The 25,099-nt window shown below is 43.2% G+C and overlaps 1 pseudogene; it reads right to left on the bottom strand.

Moving 5' to 3' along the window:
• Positions 1-3,310: 3,310 nt before the first annotated feature.
• LOC137776965 (proton-coupled zinc antiporter SLC30A9, mitochondrial pseudogene) lies at positions 3,311-24,584 on the bottom strand (annotated as a pseudogene).
• Positions 24,585-25,099: the final 515 nt, after the last annotated feature.

Here is a 25,099-nt window from a genome sequence, read left to right as displayed (position 1 = left end):
CAAATATTTTCTCCCATTTAGTAGGTTGTCTTTTTGTTTTGTGTATGGTTTCCCTTGCTGTGCAGAAGCTTTTAAGTTTAATTAGGTCCCATTTGCTTATTTTTGTTTTTATTTACTTTACTTTAAGAGATGGATCCAAAAAAATATTGCTGCGATTTATGTCAGAGTGTTCTGCCTATGTTTTCTGCTAGGAGTTTTAGAGTATCCAGTTTTACATTTAGGTCTTTAACCCATTTTGAGTTTGTTTTTGTGTATGGTGTTAGAGAACGTTCTAATTTCATTCTTTTACATGTAGCTGTCCAGTTTTCCCAGCAGCACTTATTGAAGAGACTGTCTTTTGTCCATTGTATTTTCTTGCCTCCTTTGTTGTAGATTGATTGACCGTAAGTGCATGGGTTTATTTCTGGGCTTTCTATCCTGTTCCATTGATCTATGTGTCTGGTTTTGTGCCAGTACCATACTGTTTTGATTACTGTAGCTTTGTAATATAGCCTAAAGCCAGGCAACATGATTCTTCCAGCTCTGTTCTCCTTTCTCAAGATTGTTTTGGCTATTCTGGGGCCTTTTGTGTTTCCATATAAAATTTAAAATTATTTGCTCTAGTTCTGTGAAAAATGCCATTGGTATTTTAATGGGGATTGCACTGAGTCTATAGGTTGCCTTGGTTAACTACCTTCTTTTTCCTCTATGTATACCCTTATTCAGTTGCCTCCCACTTCAGGGACTAGCAAGAATAGGAAGTCTATCTCTGGGATCATCTGAATGACAAGTGAGGAAGCAACATTTCTGGAAGGCAGGGAGAGCTGTTGCCTGGGGAGAGCATCCATGGGCAGGGTCTGTGGCCTTAGAGAAATGCAGCCTCTGCCAGAGCCACAGCCCAGCAGGACAGAAACAGGAGAAATACCCCAACTTCCCTCTCCTCCCACCATCCAATCTCCTGCCAACTCCCTGCCTACCTCCCCCCCACCCCCATGAACCCACCTGATGGTGAGGAAGTGCTTTGAGGCAGAGCTGGGACCAGCTTTCCAGGACAGATCAGGGCAGGGAAGGGTGAAGGGTGGAACTTGGGGGACACAGAGAACAATTAGCTCAGAACCCCTTCTCACTGTCCTTGACCAACACATGCCCCCTTGACCTTTGGCGTTTGGAACTGTGCTTCTGTTGCCTGAAACCAAGAGTTCTGACAATTCAGTCTGTTTCCATGACTGTCTCCGTGTTGGACTATAATCTTCTCAAGGACAATGCCTAGCCCAGGGCCTGGTATACAGTAGGTGCTCAACATTTATTGAATGGCTGGTTGGATGGACAATAAAGTCTAAGGCAGGGCTACGGCATCCTTATAGATGCTACTGATAACATTTTGCCTGGTTGCATCACCAGTCCTTAGGTGAAAAAAGCATCTTTTGATCTCTTCCAAGTTTTGTCATAATAGAGCTAAGAAGAGGCTGGGGAAGCCGCCACAGAGCTTCTTTTATAGAGGCTACTGCCTAGCAGTGTACTGGGCATTCAGTGTCATTCAGTCAATATTTTGAAAGATGAAAGAAGGGACATGAGTGACTGCTTCTATTCTAATGGGAAGCCATGTTCCATCTCCTACAGAATTACAACTCCAGCTATGACCTCAGAAGGGCAGTGGGTCACCCATATAGCTCACAGTTTTCCTTGGGAGCATAATGACAAAGTGGCACCTGATTTCATGGTCCCTCCAAGACAAGCAACCATTCCTCTCTGCAGTACTTCACTGGAGTAACTGCACTTGTGGTTCTGAAACATCCTTCAGAAGGGTTTCACACGTCCAGCTCCACGTTCCCTTTCATCAGTTTAACCAGTGCTGGTCCCCCTACCTCAAGTACATGCTTCAGACCTCAGAGTATCTTTTTTTTTTTTTACCCTTTAATCAAATATTCATTTTTTGTTTCCAGCATTATAATTTGCTATAATTCATAAACTTCAATCTAAATACGTTTTCAGACACTGACCTAGGTCCTTAAGCACTCACTTATGTGGCAAAGAGATTATTCACCCAGCTACCACTCTTGCATGGACAATTCTCACTGGTATCTGAACAATTTAAAGTGCATATGAATTCTTTTGATGAATGGAAACACAGTTGTAGTTTTGCACTAAATTTTCAATTACTGAGTTGCATGTTTTTTCACCTTGATACCTTATGATCATTAGAAAGCTACTTATCACATAATGTTATAATCATATATTAAGCTAAATGCCCATTTGTAACTGCAAGAAACTCATGTTACAGACACACTACTGACTATGATACTATACAAAAGTCATGGCCATAAGTTTCCTCATAAGAGGTTTACTTCTCTATCTCTTAAAGCAAGAAATATCCCACAGTTCAGATTTACATAAGTTAAGTAGTGCCTCTTTTAAAAGAAATTAAAAATATAATGCTGTCCTGTCTGTAAAATTATAAATATTTCTAGTCCACTTTACAGAATGTTAAAATGCTTACAAATGCATTATATCCTAGTAAATACACATTATGGCACTGAAGCCAGTTAAAAAACAAAAACAAAAAAACAGTCATCACACTGGCCCATGGAAACATCTAGGGCTATTTCATATTTCCTACCACTAGGAAAATTAAACTAAATAAGGAAAAAAAAGCAAAGAAGAGAAAAGAAATCTTACAAAATGGCAAGTAGCATGACCTAAAAGAGTGTACTGAAATCTCTTCCTTCAATTCAGTAACAAAGCCCTTTCTGGAATGAACATTTATGGATAACTAGGTTAGGAGAGCGTTCCTCTTAGTGCTCAAGGCAAAAAATACAAGGTATGTTAAAATAATTTTTACATTCCATAAGGAAAGACAGACTTTGAAACGGAGTGACTGTTTTAAAAACCGCAAACCAAGATTTAGCCAGAATGTTCAAGATTGACAGGTTTTGATGGAGTGAAATCTTCACTGGCAACAAAATTAAAAATCATAATCTTACTGATGCCCCTTATTTTTTACCAATGTGAAGAAAGGAAACATGATTGCAAGGTACAGTGCACACTGACAGGCTAAAATGAGAAATTATGAACGATATAAGTAACCAAAATGTTTCCTGTTGAAACATAAAAACATGTTTCCAAATTGATTCAACTTGTAATATGTCTCTTAGAAGTGAGAAGTTGTTTTAGTTCTGTGGACTGTTGAATTGTCCTTTACATAAATATTTCCTCTCTCTTAAAACAAAACAAAACGGCTTCTGAATGGCACTGACCCCTTCAGTGTGGGAAAGTAGTCTTGGCAAACTTGTTTCCAAGGCTCCCTCCAAGGTGATTCATTCCATCAAGTCTATCATATCTCCAAATCTACATGTCAAACTTCAGGATTTCGTTTTTTCAGTTCCTTCTCAAGTCTATCTACTTCATCTCCTAAAGTATCAATCATATTTTCTCCATGTTTAAGCATAAAGGTCTCTAGTTCTTCAGGAGTCTTCACTTCTTGAATTTCTTGTAGCATTTGGTCAAAATCTTGTTTTTCCAAATATGATCTTGTAACAACTTGTCCATCGAAATCTACTTCTGCCTTACATCTTGCTTTCCCTAATCCTAGATCTGTGGTTTTAACATCATGAATTGCCCTTACTGATGGGTCGTTCTCCAGGAGTTCAAGTAAGAACAAGTTGTACTTGTTCTGGCTGGATGGATCGCCCTAAGAGTGCTTCTGTGTTAGTGTAGATGAGGAATGCTGAGACCACACCTAATAAGGTGCCCACACCCAAAGAACCTAGGCTGTCATACAGTGGATTGCCTGTTATAGAAGTAAGGCCCATACAAGTGGCTGCTATTGTCACTCCCAATACTGCTGCAGTATCCTCCAATAATATAACATTTGTACTAGGATCACGACTTTCCGTTACATACTTGTAAAATGACATTCCTTTGGCCCGAGCACACTTACGAAGCTCATTTACAGCGACAAGGCTGGGGCAGGGGAAGCAGATGCTGAGAATCCTGGTTCCTGCTGAGGGGAGCCTCTGTCTGGGGGGAGGTCGTGGCTTTATTGCTCTGTGGGGTTAACTCCCTGTTCATTAAAATTAACCAGCTGCGGTGAGGATGTGGGGAAAAGGGAACCCTCCCACACTGTTGGTGGGAATGTAAATTGGTGCAGTCACTGTGGAAAACAGTATGTTATTGAACTTCTTGTTTCAATAATTCTTCTTGTGTAGTATTTTTCATAAAATGACTGGTAATTTTTTTTGTTTAAAGTCTAGGCCTGCTGATATTAATGATGATCTGAGTTTGAACCTTTCAGGTGATGACATGTGAAGCTTGACAATGACTTTAATCAAGAAGGCAGAACTATGTGCTAAAGAGACTGTGGTCCTCATGCTACTACAGAGCCCTGACTGCAGCTCTGTCTGAAATTGGTACTAACATGGCCTTTTCAAAAATGCAAGCAAAAAAAAAAACCAAAACAGAAAAAACCCTGTTTGCTGCTTAAGCGAGAAAGAATCAGGTTTAAGTCACTGGCAGCCCGGAGTGACTTATAAAACTATCTTCTCCAAGCTTTTTGGAATTTTTGCCTCCTGTCTGGCACCTGTTACCATGACAACTGCGCATTCTGTAATGAGCTGGTCCCATGAGGAAAGGAGGTGAAGAGGCAGCTTATGGTATTCATCTCCTGAAGCTTTATCAACTGTAGTGTTTTGAGATTAGATTCTCTAGCCATTACAGACTTCCAGATGTTTCGAAGATCCCAAATGACCAGATGTTACACTTAAAAAGGACAGCCTATCTGAGGAGAATTTAAACCCCATGTGCACAGGGAGCAGTACAGGAAGAATCAGAAAAAGTGTGTCCACACTGTCCTGGGACATCTTCCTTATTTCCTAGGTGTGAAGATTCTGATTTGGGATTTCCCCCTTATTCCTGAGGTGTCTGCTCTAGCCTGGGATGTCTCCCTAATTACCCATGTGTGTCTACCCTGACCTGTGGCCTCTGCCCTAATTCCCCACATGTGTCTGCTTTGATCTGGGATGTCACCCTAATACCACCCTTTGTCTCACCTGAATAAGATTTCTCCCAAATCACCCAAGTATGTCTAAGCTTACCTGGGACGCCTCCCTATTTCCCCAGAAGCGTCTACTCTAACCTGAAATTTCTCCTTAATTCCCCAACTGCTTTACTCTTTCTGGGATGCCTCTCTAGTTCCCCAGGTGTGTCAACCCAACCTAGGATGGTTCCATAATTCCCCAGGTGTGACTACTTCAACCTGGGCTTTTTCTCTAATTCCCTAGTTGTGTCTACACTGACCTGATATGTCTCCCTAATTTCCCGGGTTCATCTACAGTGAAGTGGGATGTGTGTATAATTCTACAGGCATATTTACCCAGATCTGTGATGTTGCTTACTTCCCAGTGGGACTACCTGACCTGGGAGGTCTTGCTAATTCCCCAGATGTTTCTACTATGACCTTGGATGCCTCCCTAATAATCCAGTTTTACCTACACTGACCTTGCATGTCTCCCTAATTCCCCAGATGTGTTTACCCTGACCTGGGATGTCTCTTTAATTCCCAGGTATGTCTACTATTACCTGGGATATCTCTCTTATTCCCCAAGTGCATGAGTTGTGGTTTTTGACTGTGGTTATTTCCATGATTTTCAGGAATGTCTACTCTGACAAAGGATGTCTCCCATATTCCCCAAGTGTGTCTTTCCTGATGTGAGATGTCTCCCTAATTCACAAGGTGTGTATGCTCCGACCTGGAATATCTCCCTACTTTTCCATGTGTTTCTACCTTGTCCTGAGATGTCTCCCCTGAACTATCTTCTTTTTAATCTTTGTGTGTCTACACTGACCCAGGATGCCTCCCTAATTTTTCAGGCACATCTACACTGACCTAGAATGTCTCCCTTATTTCCCACGGGTGTTCTCTCTGACATGAGAGATCTCCCTAATTTGGATGTGTGTACTCTGACCTGGGATTTCCTAATTCATGGGTGTGTCTACTTTACCTGGGTTGTTTCCGTAATTGCTCTGGTGCTACTATTTTGCCCTGGGATGTCTCCCTAATTCCATGGGTCTGTCTACACTGACTTTGTGTATCTCCCTTATTCCCACATGTTTCTACACTGAACTGGTATGTTTCTATAATGCCCCAAGGGCTTCTACCCTGATTTTGGATGTCTTCCTAATTCCCCACTTTGTCTAAACTAACCAATGATGTCTCCTTAATTCTCCAGATGTGTCTTCTCTGAACAAGTTACACACCTTAAGATATGGATGTGTCTACTGTCTTCTGGGAAGGCTCCTATGTTCCTCAGGTGTGTCTACCCTGACCTGGCAAGCCTATCTTGTTTCCCAGGTGTGTCTGCCCTCACCTAGGATGTTACTAAATTTCCCCAGGTGTATCTATACCTGGGATGTCTCCCCAGTTCCCCAGGTGTGTTTACTTTGACCTGGGAAATCTTCCTGATTCCCCAATATGTCGACTCTGATCTGCTATTATACCCTTATTCTTCAGAAGTGTCTACACTGACCTGGGAGGTTTCCCTAGTCCCCCCAGTGTGCCTACACTGACACGTAATGTCTCCCTTATTCCCCATGTGTTTTTGCTGACCTGTATTTCTATGAAACCTCAAGGATGTCTCTTCTGACATGGGATATCTCCTTAGGTACTCAGGATTGTCTACTTTTGCCTGGCATGTCTTCTTAATTCCCCAGCTATGCCTACCCTGACATTGAATATTTCCCGTATTCCTCAGACTTGCTTACTCTGGCCTGGGATTTTTCCTAATTATCCAAATGTGTCTACACTGACCTGCAATTTCCCCCTTATTTCCCAGGTGTGTCTACTTTGACCAGTGATGTCTCCTTAATTCCCTAGGTGTGACTCACTGACCTGGATGTTTCCTTAAATACCCTGGTGTGTCCACTATGTCCTAGGATGTCTCTCTGATGACCTAGGCACGTCTACCTTGACCTGAAAGCTTTCTTAATTTCCCAAGTGTGTCTACTGTGACCTGGGGTAACTCTACTTCCTCAGGGGTGTCTACTCTGACCGTGAATGGTTCCCTAGTTCCCTGGAGTTTCTTCTCTGTCATGGGTTAACAGCCTAATTACCCATGTGTGTCTACACAGACTGAGATGACTCATTAGCTTCCCAGGTGTGTTTACTCTGACCTGGATAACTCCCTAGTCCTTCCTGTGTCTATATTGACTTGGGATGTCTCCTTAGTATACCGTGTGTGTATAAACTGACCTGGGTTGTGTTGCTAATTCACTCAGTGTGCATATCTGGCCTGGGATGTCTTCCCAATTTCCCAATTGTGTCTACACTGACGCAGATGTCTCTAATTGCACAGGTTTGTCTACACTAATTTGGGATCTCAGTAATGATCCAGGTGAGTCTACTTTGACCTGGGATAGCTCCCTAATACTCCAGGTGCGCCATGTGGGTTGTCTCTCGAATCCCCCAGGTGTGTCTATGCTCACCTGGGATGTCTCAGTAATTCCCTAAATGTGTACACTGACCTAGAATGTTTTCCTAATTCCCTGGTTTGTCTACCCTGACCTGGTCTGACTGCCTAATTTCCAAGAATTTCCCAACTCTGACCTGGGATGTCTTCCTAGTTCTCTAGGTGTGTCCTTTGACCTTGGATGCCTCAGGTGTCTACACTGATCTGGATTGTTTCCAAATGTGTCTACTGGGATATGAGTTTTATCCCTTATTCCCTATTTTTCTACACTGACCAGGGATATATTCCTAATTACCAGGATGTGTTTACACTGACCTGGGATGTGTCCCTAATTCCCCAGGTTTGTATACTGTGTCCTAGAATCTTTTTCATATTGCGCATATTTGTGTGTTTTGACTCACTACTTCCCCAGTTTTGACTATTCTGACTGAGATATCTCCCTACTTCCATATGTATGTCTAACCTGATCTGGGATACAACAGTTGTAATCCAGATGTGCCTACAGTGACCTGTGACGTCTCTCTATATCCCTACTTGTGTCTATATTGACCTGTGATGTCTTCCTAATTACCTAGTTGTGTCTACCCTGACCTGGGATGTATCCTCATTTTCTCAGATTTGTCTACCTTAGCCTGAGATGTCTCCATAATTCCTGAGTTGCATCTACAACTCTGTATCCCCAGATACGTCTATTTATCTGGGGTATATACCTAATTACCTAGGTGTGTCCACGTTGACCAGTCATGTCTCACTAATTCTCTAAATGTGTCTACTCTTGATGTGGCACGACTTCCTAATTCTCTATTGTGTGTAATCTGACCTGAGGTGTCTCTAATACTTCAATGTGTCTAATTTGTCCTGAGATGTCTCCCTAAATCCTCAGGTGTGTCTATCCTGACCTTGGATGTTTCCCTAATTCTCCATGCGTTTCTGCTCTGACCTAGTATGTTCCTAATTACCTAGGTAAGTCTACACTGACCAGGGATGTCTCTCTAATTCCCTTAGTGTGTCTACTTAGACCTGCAACGTCTCCTTAATTCCCAGGGCTGTTGACCCTTATCTTGTATGTATCTCCAATTCTTCAGGTGTCTTTACATTGACCTGTGATGTTTCTCTCATTCACCAGATGTGTCCACCCTAATTTTGGATATCTGCCTAGTTATCCTGATGCGTCTACACTGAACTGGGATGTCTTTCTAATTCATCAGCTGTGTCTACTTTGACCGATGAATTATCCCTGATTACCCAAGTGTATGTGTCTATTCTGAGCTTGGATAGCTCCCTAATTCCCCAGGTTGTTTATCCTGACCTGGGATGTCTCACTACTTTCCCAGGTTTCTCTTCTCAGACCTGGGATTTCTTCCTAATTCCCCAGATCTGTCCAAACTTATTTGGGTTATCTCCCTAATTTCAAAGATATTTCTCCCCTGATATTGGTTGTCCCCCTAATAACAGTTTTGTCTATCTTGACTTGGGATGTCTCACAAAGTCCCTAGAATTTCATACCTGATTTGGGATGTCTCCGTAATTCCCCAGTTGTGTCTACCCTGATGTTGGTTGTCTTTCTAAATTTTCAGGTTTTTCTACCATGACCTGTTTCCCTAATTCCCCAGGTGTGTTTACCCAGACCTGGGATGTATCTTAATTGTTTAAGGGTGTCTATATTGACCTTTGCTGTCTTCTTAATTCCCCAGGAGTGTCTACTCTGAACTAGTAAATCTCTAGTTCCCCAGTGTGTTTACTTGACCTGGAAAGGCTCCCTAAAACCTCTGTAATATCTACACTGACCAAAGATGTTTCCCTAATTCTCCAGTTGTGCCCACACTGAACCTGGGTAACTCCTGAATTCCTTGAGTGTCTATATTTAGCTTGGATGTTTATTGATGTTTGCCTAATATCTTAGGTTGTCAACCCTGACCAGGTATGTCTACATAATAAACCATATGTGTCTACCCTGACCTGGGATCTCTCTCTAGTTCCCCGGTTCGATTTACCCTGTCTTGAGATGTCTTCCTCATTCCCCAGGTGTGTCAACCCTGACATTATATGTCTCCCAAATTCACTAAGTGCATCTTCTCTGACTGGCATATATCCTTATTTCTCAATAGTGTCCACGCTGACATGAGATGTCTCCCTTTCCCCAAATATTTCTGCTGTGACCTAGGATGTGACCCTAATTCCCCATCTAACTATGACTTTGGATGTCTCCCTAGTTCTCCAGTGAGTCTAGTGACATATAATGTCTCTTAATTCCCTCAGGAGTGTATATACTGACTTGTCTCCATATGTCCCCAGTTGTGTCCATTCTAGTCTGAAATTCTATTTCCCCAGATGTGCCTTCTTTGACCTGGGTGTTTCTCAAATTCTCCCAGCCTACTCTAATTTAGAATGTCTAATTCCCCGAGAGTGTCTACCCTAACCTGGGATGTTAACCCTTTTCCCCAATGTGTGTCTGTAGTGATCTGGGCTATCTCCCTTAAATCTCCAGGTGTGCCATTTATGATCTGGATGTCTCATATTTTGAAATATGGCTACACTGCCTGGGATGTCCCCTTGTTTCCTAGGTATGTCTACTGTGTCATGATGTATCTTCATAGATCCAAAGATGTGTTTACACTGACCTCAGATGGTTCCCTAATTCCTCAGGTGAGTCTACACTGACCTGGGATGTCTCTCTATTTCCTCTGGTGTATCCTCTCTGACCTGGGATATCTACATAAGTCCCCAGGTGTTTCTGCTCTAACCTGTTTTTTTCCCCTCTATTTGTAAAGATGTGTCTACCCTGAAATGGAATGTCTCCTTGCTTTTCCAGTGTGTCAGACTTGTCCTGTGATATCTCTCTAGGTGTTTTGATTTACAACTCTTAGCTGGAATGTTGCTCTAATTCTCTGGTGTGTCTATTCAAACTAAGATAACGCCCTTATTCCCCAGGTGTGTCTTCCCTGCTCTGGCCTTCTCAACAGTGCCCAAGTTGTGTAACTACTGGCCTGGGATATATATACTTAATTCCCTAATGAATCTAAGCTGACTTGAGATGTGTCCCTAACTCGCCAGGCGTGACCATTCTGACCTAGGGTTTTACCCTATTTGTCTAGGTGTGTCTACTCTGAACTGTGATGTCTCCCTAATTTTCCAAATGTTTCTTCTTTTACCTGGGAAATCTCTGTATTCCCCAGGTATGGCTTATTTGAATTTGTTGCTCTCCTTACTTACCCAGGTGTGTCTATATTGATCTGGAGTGTCTCAGTTTTCCAGCTGTGTCTCCACTACCCCTAGATGACCTCCTAAATCTCTAGTGTGTCTACACTGATCTGGGATGTATACCTAATTTCTCAGGTGTCTGTTATGACATGGTACACTATCTAATTTTCCAGTAGTGTCTACCTTGACCTGGTGTGTCTCCATAATTTCTAAGGTGTACAGTGACCTCTACTGTCTCTATAATTTCCACTCTCATCTTGATGTCTCCCTATTTCTACATGTTTGCCTACTCTGGGATGTCTTTCTTATTCACCATGTGTCTCTACTGTAACCTGGGATGTCTCCTAATTCAACAAGTGTGTTTACCCTGACTTGGGATATATCCCAAATTCCCCAGGTGTGTCTATCCTGACCTGGGATGTTTCCATGATTGCTCAGGTGTGTCTGTACTAGCCCTGGATACTTCTCTAATTCCTCAGGTGTGTCTACCCTGATTCTGGATGTCTGCCAATCCCCAGGTATGTCTACACTGAATTGGGATGTCTCTCTAATTCCCCAGGTGTGTCTACTCTTACCCAGCATGTCTCCCTATTCCCTAGGGGGGGTCTATACTTAATGGGGTTCTCTCCTTAATCCCCCGGGTTCATCTACTTGAACCTATCACATCTTTCAAGTTCCCCAGGTATATCTACACTGGCCTGGAGTGTCCCCCAATACTCTAGTTTTGAGAATACTGACTTGGGATGTCTCCCTAATTCACAAGGTGTTTCTACTTTGACCTGGGATTTTTCTCTAGTCACTAGGTGTGTCTGTCTTGAACTTGGATGTATCCCTGATTACCCAGGTATTTCTGTAGTAACCTTGGATATCTCCCTAATACCAAAGGTGTGTCTAGTCTGGCTTGGGATGTCTTATCCTCAGGTATGTCTTCACTGGCCTGGGATGATTCCCTATTTTCCCAGATGTGTCAACCCTGATTCTGTTTTTTGAGAGACAGCAGTGAATGGTCTTGAAGCAGGATCTTAGTTTCCTGCCTAGGAATTGAACCTGGATAGCCTGATTGAAAACCAGGAATCCTAGCCACTGGTCCACCAGGGACTAGAGGATAGAGACAAAGTTGCACTGGCTCTTGCCCCATTTGAAAAATGCATTTCTCAAAGAGGCAAAAACTGCAAAAACAGGTACAAAATTTATTATCAGAGACATAGCACAACATGTGGGAGAGCACACAGAGAAACGGTTTATTTAAGACAGAAGCAAGGCAGAGAAGTGGTGTGGGCATTCTCCCTAATGAGGAGGAACGCAATAAAGAGATGGTTAAATCATTTATATAAGGGCAGTTCTTCTGGGTCTTTGTGTACCTTTGACCAGTTATCTTCTTTCTTCTCCACACCTGACATGTCCTAGGTCTCTCCCAATATGCGTGTGCATATTTTTGCCAAGATGGATCCAGCATAGAGGCCTGTGGGAGGCTTGACAATGCCTATTACGAGATGGCGCCCCCGCCCTTTTTGACCCCTGAGGAGCCTTCCTACGCATGTACAGTCAGGGAGGTTTCCTTGACCTCAGGAGTGGCAGATGTGGTCATCTTATCTCTTTACTCCAGCAGGGCTCAGCTCCTGCCATTAACTTTATTCTTGGAGTGTCTGGGGAAAACAAAGCTCCAATTTACTCTGCTTGACCGACACCAACTTCTTTGTCCAGGGGCCCATTTACCTCTTACCTCAATTCTGGTTCATCTCTCTAATTACCCTGGTGTGTCTATACTCACCTGGGATATCTAATATCTGTTCTGACCTAGAATGTTTCATTAATGCCCTAGATACGTCTACACTGACAAGGAAGACTCTCTAATTCCCCAGGTGTTTCTACCCTGACCTGGAATGGCTCCCTAATTCTTTAGGTGTGTCTACACAGAACTGGAATGTTTCACCAAATTTTCAGGTGTATCTATCCTAATTTTGATGCCTGCCTAAATACACTTGTGTGTCAGCAGTAAACTAAGATGTCTGATTCCACAGATTTGTCTTCTATGACCTGTGATGTCTTTTTATTTTCCCAAGTGTGTCTTCCCCAACAAGGAATGTCTTCTCTCTTCCACTGAAATGTCAATCATAACCAGGGATGTCACCTTAACTCCCCAAGTGTAACTATTCTGAGCTGGATTATCTCTCTAGTTCACCAGGTGTGTCTACCCTTACCTGGCATGTGTCCTTTTTTTTCTTCCCCATATGTCTCTATTCTGACCTCAGATATCTCTCTAAATCCCCAGATGTGTCTACACTGGCCTGGGAAGTCTCCTTTATTCCCCAGTTGTATTATCAATAATGTCTCACCTAATTCCTCAGGTATGTCTACACTGAACTGGTATATCTCCCTATTTCCTAAGATGTGTTTACACTGATGTGAGATGTCTCCCTTATTCCATATGAGTTTCTATCTTGACCTGGGATGTCACAATAATTTCCCAGGTGTGTCTCCCCTAACCTTTAATGTCTTGCTAATTCTCCCAGCTTGTCAACCCTGACTTGGGATGTTTCCGTTATTCCCCAGTTATGTCTACTCTGACCTGAGTTGTTCCCTTAATTTCCTTGGTGTGTCTACCTTGACCTTAGATGTCTCTCTATTTCCACAGGTGTCTTACCTCTCACCTGTGATGTCTCCCTAGTTCCCCAGGGATGTCCACCTTATTGTAGGATGTCTCCTTTGTTCTGCATGTTTAACTGCCCTGATCTGTGGTGTCTCCCTCCTTCACCTGATGTGTCTATACTAACCTGAGATGTCTTTCTAATCCCAGGTATGTCTACTATTAAAAGTAAATTTAGTGAATTTTTCTTTATATGAATATTTTATTGAGTGAGAAGAAAAGTTTTTGTAAACAGGGAAACGTCCAAAGTGAAATGGCGAAGAAACTTGACTCTCGGTAGTTACAGATAGCTTATAAAACATGAACGTGAAAGTACATTCACTGTTTTCTATTGTGCTTGGTTACCAGAAACTTACATCTCTTTTCATTACATGAGCTTACTTGATTGTAGCTGATTAGCTTGAAAGCTGTAATGTCATTCTGACATGAATAAGCTTGAGTTTTGTTCAAAATCAGAGTCAGAATTTCTGGAATCAGGACAGTTTTAAATTTTGGTTACATAACTATGAGTCTTTTTTAAAAATTGAAGTATAGTTGATTTAAATATTGCACTAGTTTCAGATGTACAACATGGTGATTCATTATTTTTTGTAGATTATAATTCATTTAAAGTTATTATAAACTAATGGCTGTATTTCCCTGCACTGTACAATATACCCTTGTAGTTTATTTATTTAACACAGTAGTTTGTACCTCTTAATCCCCTACCCCTATCTTGCCCCTCCCCCATTCCCTCTCCCCACTGGTAACCACTAGTTTGTTCTATGCATCTGTGAGTCTCTTTCTGTTTTATTATATTAATTTGTTTTATTTTTTAGTTTCCAGATATAAGTCATTACATACAGTATTTGTCTTTCTCTGTTTGACTTATTTCACTAAGCATAATACCCTCTAGGTCCATTCATGTTGTTGCAAATGGCAGAGTAATATTCTGTGCTATATATCTATCTATATACATGTATATATGTATATATCTATCTATCTATCTATATATATATATATATATATATATATATATATATATATATATATATATATATATATATATATACTTTACACTAGATATATATAATAAGTGCTATAAATACCATATACATATATATATCACATCTTTTTTATCTATTCATCTGTTAATAGACATTTAGGTTGCTTTCATATCTTGGCTATTGTAAATAATGCTGCTATGAACATTGGGGTGTGTATATCTTTTTAAATTAGTGTTTTCATTTTCTTCAGATATATACCCAGGAGTGGAATCGCTGGGTCATATGGTAGTTCTATTTTTAGTTTTTGAGAAACCTCCATACTATTTTCCATAGTGGTTGCACCAATTTACATTCACACCAACAGTGTACTAGGGTTCCCTTTTCTCCATATCCTTGCCAACATTTGTTATTTGTAGACTTTTTGATGACAGCCATTCTGACAGATGTGAGGTGGTAGCCATTGTGGTTTTGATTTGTCTTTCTCTGATGATTAGCAATATTGGCCATCTGTATATCTTCTTTGGAAAAATATCTATTAGGTCTTCTGTCCATTTTTAAGTTGGGTCGTTTGTTTTTTTGATATTGAGTTGTATGAGCTGTTTATATATTTTTGGATATTAGCCTCTTACCAGTCATATCATTTGCAAATATTTTTTCCCATTCAGTAAGCTGTCTTTCATTTTGCCAATGGCTTCCTTTCCTGTGCAAAAGATTTTAAGTTTAATTAGGTCCCATTTGTTTATTTGTACTTTTGTTTCCTTTGCCTTAGGGGACATATCCAAAAATATTGCTATGATTTATGTCAAAGAGTGTTCTGCCTATGTTTTCTTCTAGGAGTTTTATGGTTTCTATCTTACATTTAGGTCTTCAAGCATTTTGAGTTTATTTTTGTATATAGTGTAGAAAATGTTCTAATTTCATTCTTTTACATGTAGCTGTCCAATTTTCCCAGCACTGCTTATTGAAGAGACTGTCTCAAGGTATTTTCTGATTTCTTTGATTTTTTTCATTGACCCATTGATTTTTTAGTATTATGTTGTTTAGTCTCCACATGTTGTGTTTTTCCCATTTTTCTTCCTGTAATGATTTCTAGTTTCATACCATTGTGGTCAGAAAAAAATGCTTGTTATAATTTCTATCCTCTTAAATTTGTTGAGACTTCTTTTGTGGCCTAGCATGTGATCTATCTTGGAGATCATTCCACGTGTACTTGAAAAGAATGTGTACCTGTTCTCTTTGGGTGGAATGTCTTGTAGATATCTATTAAGTCCTACTGGTCTAATGTGTCATTCAAGACCACAGTTTCCTTATCGATTTTCTGTCTGGATGATCTGCCCATTGAAGTAAGTGGGGTGTTTTTTTAAAAAATTTATTTATTTATTTATTTATTTTTGGCTGTGTTGGGTCTTCGTTGCTGCATGCGGGGTTTCTCTGGTTGCGGCGAGCAGGGGCTACTATTCGTTGGTGTGTGGGCTTCTCATTGAGGTGGCTTCTCTTGTTGCAGAACATGGGCTCTAGGCGTGCAGGCTTCAGTAGTTGTGGCACATGGGCTCAGTAGTTGTGTCTTGCAGGCTCTAGAGCACAGGCTCAGTAGTTGTGGCGCACGGGCTTAGTTGTTCTGTGGCATGTGGGATCTTCTTGGACTAGGGCTCGAACCTGTGTCCCCTGCATTGGCAGGTGGATTCTTAACCACTGTGCCACCAGGGAAGTCCCATAATTGGGGTGTTAAAGTCCCCTATTATTGTACTACTGGCAATTTCTCCCTTTATGTCTGTCAATGTTTGCTTTATATTTAGGTGCTCCTATATTAGGTGCAAATATGTTAATAAGTGTTATATCCTCTTCTTATAAGGACCCTGCTATCATTTTATAATGCCCTTCATTGTGTTTTGTTATAGACTCTGTTTTAATGTCCATTTTGTCTTATATGAATATTGCTCTCCCCACTTTCTTGTCGTTTCCATTTGAATAAGATAATTTTTCCCATCCCCTCACTTTTAGTCTGTGTGTGTCTTTAGTTCTTAAGTGAGTCTCTTGTAAGCAGCCTATAGATGGGTTTTGGTTTTTATCCAATCAGCCACTCTATGTCTTTTGATTGGAATATTTAGTCCATTGACATTTAGAGTGATTATTGTTAGGTATGTACTTATTGCAATTTTGTTACTTGTGTTTTAGTTGTTTCTGTAGTTCTTTAATGACCTTTTCTTCTTCTTTTAGTTTCTTTCCTTGTGGTTTGATTATTTTCTTTAGTAGTATGCTTGAGTTCCTTTCTCTCTAGTTTTTGAGTATCTTTTGTAGGCTTTTGATTTGTGGTTACCATGTGGTTCATATATATTGCCCTAAACCTACTTGTTTTAAACTGGTAGTCAATTAAGTTCAAAAACATTCTAAAATATCTACACTTTTTTTTTTTAACTTCCCTCTGTGGACATCTGAAGATCATAAACCAGAATCTCAGTAGGTTCTTCTGATGATTCTTGTTCATGTAGTTTTTGTTGTTCGATTCACATGGGGATCATTTGATTAGTCAGTGACTGCTGAAAAGCACCGAGGACGCATGAGAAAATACAACACAAAAGGGATATTATTAATATGATTAAAAGGAGGATAATATCAAGTGTTTGAAAAAATACTCCAAAGCCAAGGTGTACATTTGCCCAAATTTAAACAACTAAAATATCAAATGGAGAACTACCATATGACCCAGCAATCCCACTACTGGGCATATACCCTGAGAAAACCATAATTCAAAAAGAGTCATGTACCACAATGTTCATTGCAGCTCTATTTACAATAGCCAGGACATGGAAACAACCTAAGTGTCCATCAACAGATGAATGGATAAAGAAGATGTGGCACATATATACAATGGACTATTACTCAGCTATAAAAGGAAACGAAATTGAGTTATTTGTAGTGAGGTGGATGGACCTAGAGTCTGTCATACAGAGTGAAGTAAGTCAGAAAGAGAAAAACAAATACTGTATGCTAACACATATATACGAAATCTAAAAGAAAAAATGGTTATGAAGAACCTAGGGGCAGGACAGGAATAAAGATGCAGACATAGAGAATGGACTTGCAGACATGGGGAGGGGGAAGGGTAAGCTGGGACAAAGTGAGAGAGTGACATGGACTTATATATACTACCAAATGTAAAATGGATAGCTAGTAGGAGGCAGCTGCATAGCACAGGGAGATCAGCTTGGTGCTTTGTGACCACCTAGGGGGTGGGATAGGGAAGGTGGGAGGGAGATGCAAGAGGGAGGAGATATGGAGATATATGTAAATGTATAGCTGATTCACTTTGTTATAAAGCAGAAACTAACACACCATTGTAAAGCAATTATACTCCAATAAAGATGTTAAAAAAATATATCAAATGGTTTATAATTGGATTCAGTTTTTACTTTTCAAAGTCAATCTGCATTGTTTTGCATAATTTTTAATGGTTTCTGATTTTTCTGAGTTATTTATATCAGCAAAACATGATGTATTAGCAATAATGTATATTTCTTCTTGTTCAGATAGTAAATAGTCTAAGGCTATGCAATTGTTTAATATATAACTCTGGTAAAGAGTTTTAGATTCTTTTTTTTTTTAATTTATTTATTTTACTTATTTATTTTTGGCTGCGTTGGGTCTTCGTTGCTGCGCACTGGCTTTCTCTAGTTGCGGTGAGCGGTGCCACTCTTCATTGCGGTGCATGGGCTTCTCATTGCGGTGGCTTCTCTTGTTGCGGAGAATGGGCTCTAGGCTCATGGGCTCAGTAGTTGTGGCTTGCAGGCTCTAGAAGGCAGGCTCAGTAGTTGTGGCGCACGGGCTTAGTTGCTCTGCGGCATGTAGGATCTTCCTGGACCAGGGCTCTAACCCATGTCCCCTGCATTGGCAGGCAGATTCTTAACCACTGCACCACCAGGGAAGCCCTATAGATTCTTATTGTAATTTTAGATATTTTGAAACATATAAGGTCACCCCTAACGAGTTTCAAGTCTTTAGTTAGATACACCTGGGGAATTTTGGAGAAATAATTTTTAAGTTTGGACATTCCTGGGCAACTAGATCAAAACCCCAGTTTATAATAGAAACATCTTGGGAATTAGAGAAACATCCTCATCAGTATAGACACACTTGGGGAATTAGGCAGATATACCAGGTCAAAGTAACACACCCATGTTACAGGAAAACCTCACTGGTCAAAGTAGACACACCAGGGGAACCAGGTACATCTCCCAGGTAGGAATAGTAGTTTTGGGGTTTAAAGAGAAATTCTAAGTCAGGGTAGACATATCTGGGATGTAGGGATCATACTGGGTCATATTAAACTCACCTTGGGAATTATGGAGACACCCCATGTGAGAGCAGACATACCTGGGGAATAAGGAATACAACCAAGGTCAGAGCAGACACACCTGAAAAACTAAGTAGACTAGGAATTAGAGACAATCCAGTTCAGTAGAGACATACCTGTGAAACTGGAGTGACACCCAGGTCAGGATAGACACTCCTGGCTAGAGACAATCCAGGTAAGAGTAGTCAGATGTGGAGAAAAAGAAAGACATTCTTTGTAAATGTACACACAATTGTTTATTAATTAAGGAGACATATATGTTCAGATTATACACACCAGAGTAAGTATGGAAGCATCCCTGATCAGAGGATAGAGAGCTGGGGAATTAGAAAGACATACAAGTTAAAAGTATGCACACCAGAGGAAACACAGAAATTCCCAAGGTCAGTGTGGAAATACTTCTTTCTCCAAAGAAGACATACAGTTGGCCAATAGGCACATTAAAAGATGCTCAACTTTGCTAATTATTAGAGAAATGCAAATCAAAACCACAATGAGGAAAACCTCCCACCAGTCAGAATAGCCATCATTAAAAAGTCTACAAATAACAAATGCTAGAGAAGGTATGGGGAAAAGGGAACCCTCCTACACTGTTGGTGGGAATGTAAATTGGTGCAGCCACTATGGAGAACAGTATGGAGGTTCCTTAAAAATCTACAAAAGAGTTGCCATATGATCCATCAATCCCATCCTGGGCATATATCCAGAGATATAGAAAAGATACATGCACACCAATGTTCATAGCAGCACTATTTACAATAGCCAAGACATGAAACAACCTAAAAGTCAATCAACAGAGGAATGGATAAAGAAGATGTGGTACATATATATGGAGTGGAATACTACTGAGCCATAAAAAGAACGAAATAATGCCATTTACAGCAACATGGATGGACCTGGAGATTATCATACTAAGTCAGAGAAAAGCAAATGTCATATGATATCAGCTATATGTGGAACCTGAAATATGATACAAATGAACTTATTTACAAAACAGAAATAGACTCACAGACATAGAAAACAAACTTATGGTTACCAAGCGGGAGGGGTGGTGGGAGGGATAAATTAGGAGTTTGGGACTAGCAGATACGAACTACTGTATATAAAATAAACAACATGGACCTACTGCATAGCACAGGGAACTAGAGTCAATAGCTTGTAATAACCTATAATGGAAAAGAATCTGAAAAAGAATATATATATATATATATATATATATATATATATATATATATATATATATATATATATATATATAACGGAACCATTTTTCTGTACACCAGGAACTAACACAACATTGTAAATCAACTATACTTCAATTAAAAAAAAAATGCATCTAATGAGTAAGGTGTGGGCTCCAAGCAGAACCCCATGTTGATACCCAATGAAGGGTAAGCAAGTAACAGCAGACGTTTCCCAGAGCCCTCTCCCAGCCTCAGCCCACCTCCTCTACACTCCTGGGAACATGGGGGTTCACGGCAGCCTCGGGGTAGGTTTGCGACTCTGCAGGCAGGAGCCAGGGAAGAGCAGAATGCAGCATGTGGGCGGTCGTGCTGGGACCCAGCACGGCTGATGCCGGGGGACGAGGTGCGGCACTCTGAGACACCCGCCCCTCCTGCAGCTCGCCTCGGGAGTTCTGATCCTCGTCCATTCCCTCCTGCCAAGTTGCTGCAGCAAAAACAACTGTGTGTTTCCCGCACGTTCACTGGTGCCTCCTGCTCATCTGTGGAACATAATGCACGAAGGTTCTAGCACCCCTCGACCTCCATGGGGGCTGAGAAGCCCCTGCAGTTTGCAACTCGGGGGAATGGGCTCAGTGTGGGCGTTTATGCATCTGTCACACTGTTATCAGCACCACTGAAAACCAGACCAAAAACAAACCAGACCAAAAAGCCAAAAACAAACAAAGAAAGAAACAAAGCAAAATAAATGAACAAGACAAACCAAACCAAAACAGAAACATAGATACAGAGAACAGAGTAGTGGTTACCAGAGGGAAAGGGGTTAGGCGGGTAGGGAGGGTAGAGGGGATCAAGTGTATGGTGAGGGATGGAGACTAAAATTTTGGGGGTGAGCACACTGTAAAGTATATAGAAGTAGAAGTACAGTGTTGTACGCTTAAAACTTATATAATGTTATAAACCAGTGTTACCCAATAAAACATAGTTGTTTTAAAAAACAGCAGCTGCTGTGAGCATCACAGTACCCTGGTGAAAGCTGAGGGCACACAGCCAGGGGAGGGGGGGCTGGAGCGCCACTCAGTTCCTTGGGACCCCTCCATCCCCAGCACCCTCTCGGCTCTGCATTCTCCCGTTGTTCCAGCTGCCCCTGCACTGCTCTTAGGACATGGCCCGGCCTCAGGCTGCTGAGCCACATGTGCTCATATCACAGGGGGGTGAAATGGCCTGAGGCCAGCAGATGCCAGCTTGTGAGAGCTGATTTTTACATCTTAAATTTTCAGGAACTCTATGAGCCAGTTGGTAGCTTCAAAATGAGTCCTGGGGGAGAATATCTACGCCACAGAAAACTGACAAATGCTGTGAACTTCTCCCACCCCACAGGGGCAGTTGTTAAACACTTAGCATCACGACTCTGCCTTTAACCGATGACAGTGTCGGGTGTGGGGTCTGACTCAGCTCCCGAGCTTTCCCAGAGACGTGGTGACACTCCCTGCTCCGGTACCGTCGCACTGAGGCCACAGACTGAGGGCCACGTGGACACCACACTTTGCTCGGCTCTGTCCCCTCCCAGCCTGGCTCCTGGTCCCTCACCAGCTCTCCCGAGAGAGCCTCTGACCGCATGGCTCATGCCCGGGTCCTCACTGCAGCATCTGCTTCTGGGGTCCAGGTCAGGCTGGCCTCCTGGACCCCACGGCCGTGCCCTCCACCAGCATGCAGCTGAGCGTGTGCCAGGCGTCTTTGTCATTGATGGTGATGCTTCCATTGTTCTGTGTGACTCTGGTTGGCTTCCCCCTAAGGGGGCACAGTCAACAAAAGCTAGAATATTGCAGCAAAACCAACAAGCTAAATAACGTGTTCACAGGATGGCTGTAAAGACAGTGGTGAAATTGGCTCCACAAGCAGGTACAGAGGATGGATGGTATGAAACTGGTGGTGGGAAACCAGGTGTATAAACGGAGGAATGAGACTAAGTCCCCACCCACACCGCTAACAAAGGTGGGATCTAGGTGGATTACAAACCTACACAGGAAAGGAAATAAAATAGCAGGTTATATAGGATGCCGGTGAACATGTAGCTGGCAAGTATATTTTAAATGAATTTAAAAAGTATGAGCCAGATCGTTAAATGATTAATTTTCTTACATCTAAGTAAGGATGTCTGTTCATGAAGGGAATCATGGACAAAATTAACAGACCACTGACAGGTGGGAGAAAATGTTTGTAATGCTTGAAACTGGTAAACAGTCAACACTAGAATACACAATGTAACTGTGAAAATCAACAAGAGAAAGAGAGAATTCCCACAAATGGACGTGAAGATATTAACAGATAATCATCAGCGATTGAAACCTCAAAATACTAACAAGCCTATGCCAAGATGCTCCAAATTGTTGGTCATGAGGGACATGCAAATGAACCCTGCAAAGTGATATCCGTTTACACCTAATAGACTGGCAGCAATTAGGAAGCTGGCAACTGTCAGTGTTGCCAAGGAGATGGGGACACAGACACTCCAGTGCCCGGCAGGCGGGAGGGTAGAGGGAGCAGCCGTCCTGGAGAGGAACCTGGCATTATTTAGTCAGACCAAGTACAGGAAAACTATTGGCAGGGGTCCCCCCTCCCCTGCCCCCAAGCACAAGCCCGGGGAGATGCTGACACGGGTCCACGAGGGACGTGTAAGAGGATGTTCTCTGAGCGTGCGTGTGGTGGCCGGAGTTGGAGGCTTCCTGGGAACGTGGAGGGAAAGCGTGGTGGGTGCCCGCCTCGGAGCAGGATGCAGCCCGAAAAACAAGGCAGGCACTGTGCACTTAGCAACATGAGCATCTGGTCAAAACATAATTATTTTGGGGGCTTCCCTGGTGGTCCAGCGGTTAAGACTCCACGCTCCCAGTGCAGGGGGCCTGAGTTCAATCCCTGGTCAGGGAACTAGATCCCACATGTCGCAACTAAGAGCCCACATTCCGGGCTTCCCTGGACACGGGTTCGAGGTGGGAGGGGCCCCTGAGCAAGGAGGTCCAAGAAGATCCCACATGCCGTGGAGCAACTAAGCCTGTGTGCCACAACTACTGAGCCCATGTGCCACAACTACTGAAGCCCACGCGCCTAGAGCCCTTGTTCCGCAAGGAGAGGCCACTGCAATGAGAAGCCCACACACCGCAACGAGGAGTAGCCCCCGATCGCCGCAACTAGAGAAAGCCCACGCACAGCAACAAAGACCCAACACAGCCAAGAATAAATAAATAAATAAATAAATAAATAAATAACATAATTATTTGTAAAAATAAAGTGTCATAAACAGAATGAAATATATAACACAATGCCATCGTTATTTAACATGTATGCCCACAAAACAACAGTGGACATTTTACAAGAACACATTCAAATAAAAAGATAGTCATTAAACACAGTTCAAGGATTTCCTAGGAATGAACTCTTAGGAAAGAGTCTCAATAAACACACTCAAATTAATAACATAAAAATTCAATAAAAATTAAATACCAGTAAACACAATTTTGTGATTTCCTAAGAGCAGAAGAGGAATGGATTAAAGGGGAATAAAGAAACAATCAAACCAGATGGAATCCACCTGCAGACAAATGACACATAGTCTGTGCAGTGTGATTAGTTCACCACATTTGTCTTGAGGTCCCATAAAGAAGATGAAGATGGAAGCAGTGAGAAAGCGGCTGTGAGACCAACGGAAGCCCCTCCAAAGTGGACATCATTCTGTTTATCCCCCATCAGCACAAGACAACAGTGGAGGCCCTGCCCCTCAGGCCTGCCCCACCCTTCCACCCTGGCCCCGCCCCACCCGTCCACCCTGGCCCCGCCCCTCTGGACTGACCCGCCCCCAGCCTGGTCCCGCCCTCACCCCCCCACCTGGGCCTTCCCCACCTTGCACACAGCATACCTGCCATGAGCTCAAATGGTCTGGCAATGGGTCGATGGCCTCTCCTCTGTGGGGTGCAGTTCGGAGCCTTCACAGCCCTGGGTCTGTACAGGCCTGAGCAGGGGGTCCGAGGCCCCTTCACTGGTGCAAACCCAGACCCTGTGGAGGTGGGCGGGTGTGCAGCTCTAGGACCCCCGGCATTTGCTCCCTGTGTCCACTTCCCCGCTGTCCTTCCTCCCGCCCACCTGTAGGAGCCCCGGGAAGAGCACCGTCCTCCTGTCCCCCGCCTGGGTAGGAGCCTACAGGGATGGGGGTCCCACAGTTCCCTCCCCAGCGCCCCCAGCCCTGCGCAGGCCTTCGTGCAGGGAAACATCAGGACATCGACACTGTGCGCGGAGACCGTTCTGCGGAGACTAAAAATGAGGGATGCTGGTTGAAGCCAGGTCAGTGGTGTCAGCGATGTTTTTCTGCATTTCTCATTGTGTTTCAATTTTGCCTCAAATAGAGAGAGTGTAGAGTCAGGACAATGGGGCCCCATCTGTGATGGTGGCCTTGAGAGAAGGCGAGGGGTCAGCAGGGGTGGGCGCCGGAGTGGAGGCGGTCCCCTCTCCGGGTTTCCAGGGTGGACGGTGCTGAGGGAGTGGTCGTGCCTCTGAACCTCAGGCGTTCCTTCTGTACAACCAACCCCATGGGGTTCACCTCCTGGGGCTCTGGGTGCCATGTCCTAACCTCTGTGGAATGCGTCCACTTTCATCCATCTGCACTGCTACCCTCCCAAGCGCTGTCACCTTTGTCAGGTTACCTGCAGGCTCCTGACTTCCGCCCACACCCAGCCCATTCTCTGCTCGGTGGCCAGAGTCATCTTTCAAGACTGAACTGAATAAAGTCATCTTCTCGCTTAAAATCCCTTCAGTGGTTTCCCTCTGCTGCCAACCTCAAAGGCGGTAAAGGCAGGATCTAGGCAGAAAAGTGGAGACTGGGTCACACCCGAGGTGGCAGAGCTGGGAGGGCAGGGGGTGGCTCGGGCTGGAGGGGCAGACCGTGGGTGATGGCAGAGAAGAGCCACTGCAGGGCCAGCTCCGCACAGCTCCCGGGCAGGGGGCGAGGGGGGCCGGGCCCAGGAGCAGCCTGGGCGCTGGACCACCGCCCACAGTGGAAGGACACCTGGGGACCCCAGGACTGTGGCGGATGGCACCAGCAGGGGTGGGAGCCCGAGGAGGGGGCTCTGCAGGGCAGCTGGGGGAGCTGGAGGGAGACCTCCTTGCTCAGGGGCCCCTCCCACCTCGGATCCCAGTGGAGCCCCCGTGGTCAGGAGCTGGCAGGGTCCTGCGCAGGGGAGCACGTCCACGGACCACAGCCCCGGATGCAGAGCAGAGCAGGATGGGGGCTGGGGAGCTGTGTCAGC

The sequence above is a fragment of the Eschrichtius robustus genome, chromosome 14 (genome assembly GCF_028021215.1).
Source record: "Eschrichtius robustus isolate mEscRob2 chromosome 14, mEscRob2.pri, whole genome shotgun sequence".
NCBI classification, from domain to species: Eukaryota; Metazoa; Chordata; class Mammalia; order Artiodactyla; family Eschrichtiidae; genus Eschrichtius; species Eschrichtius robustus.
This window is presented reverse-complemented; position numbering and strand designations above follow the sequence as displayed.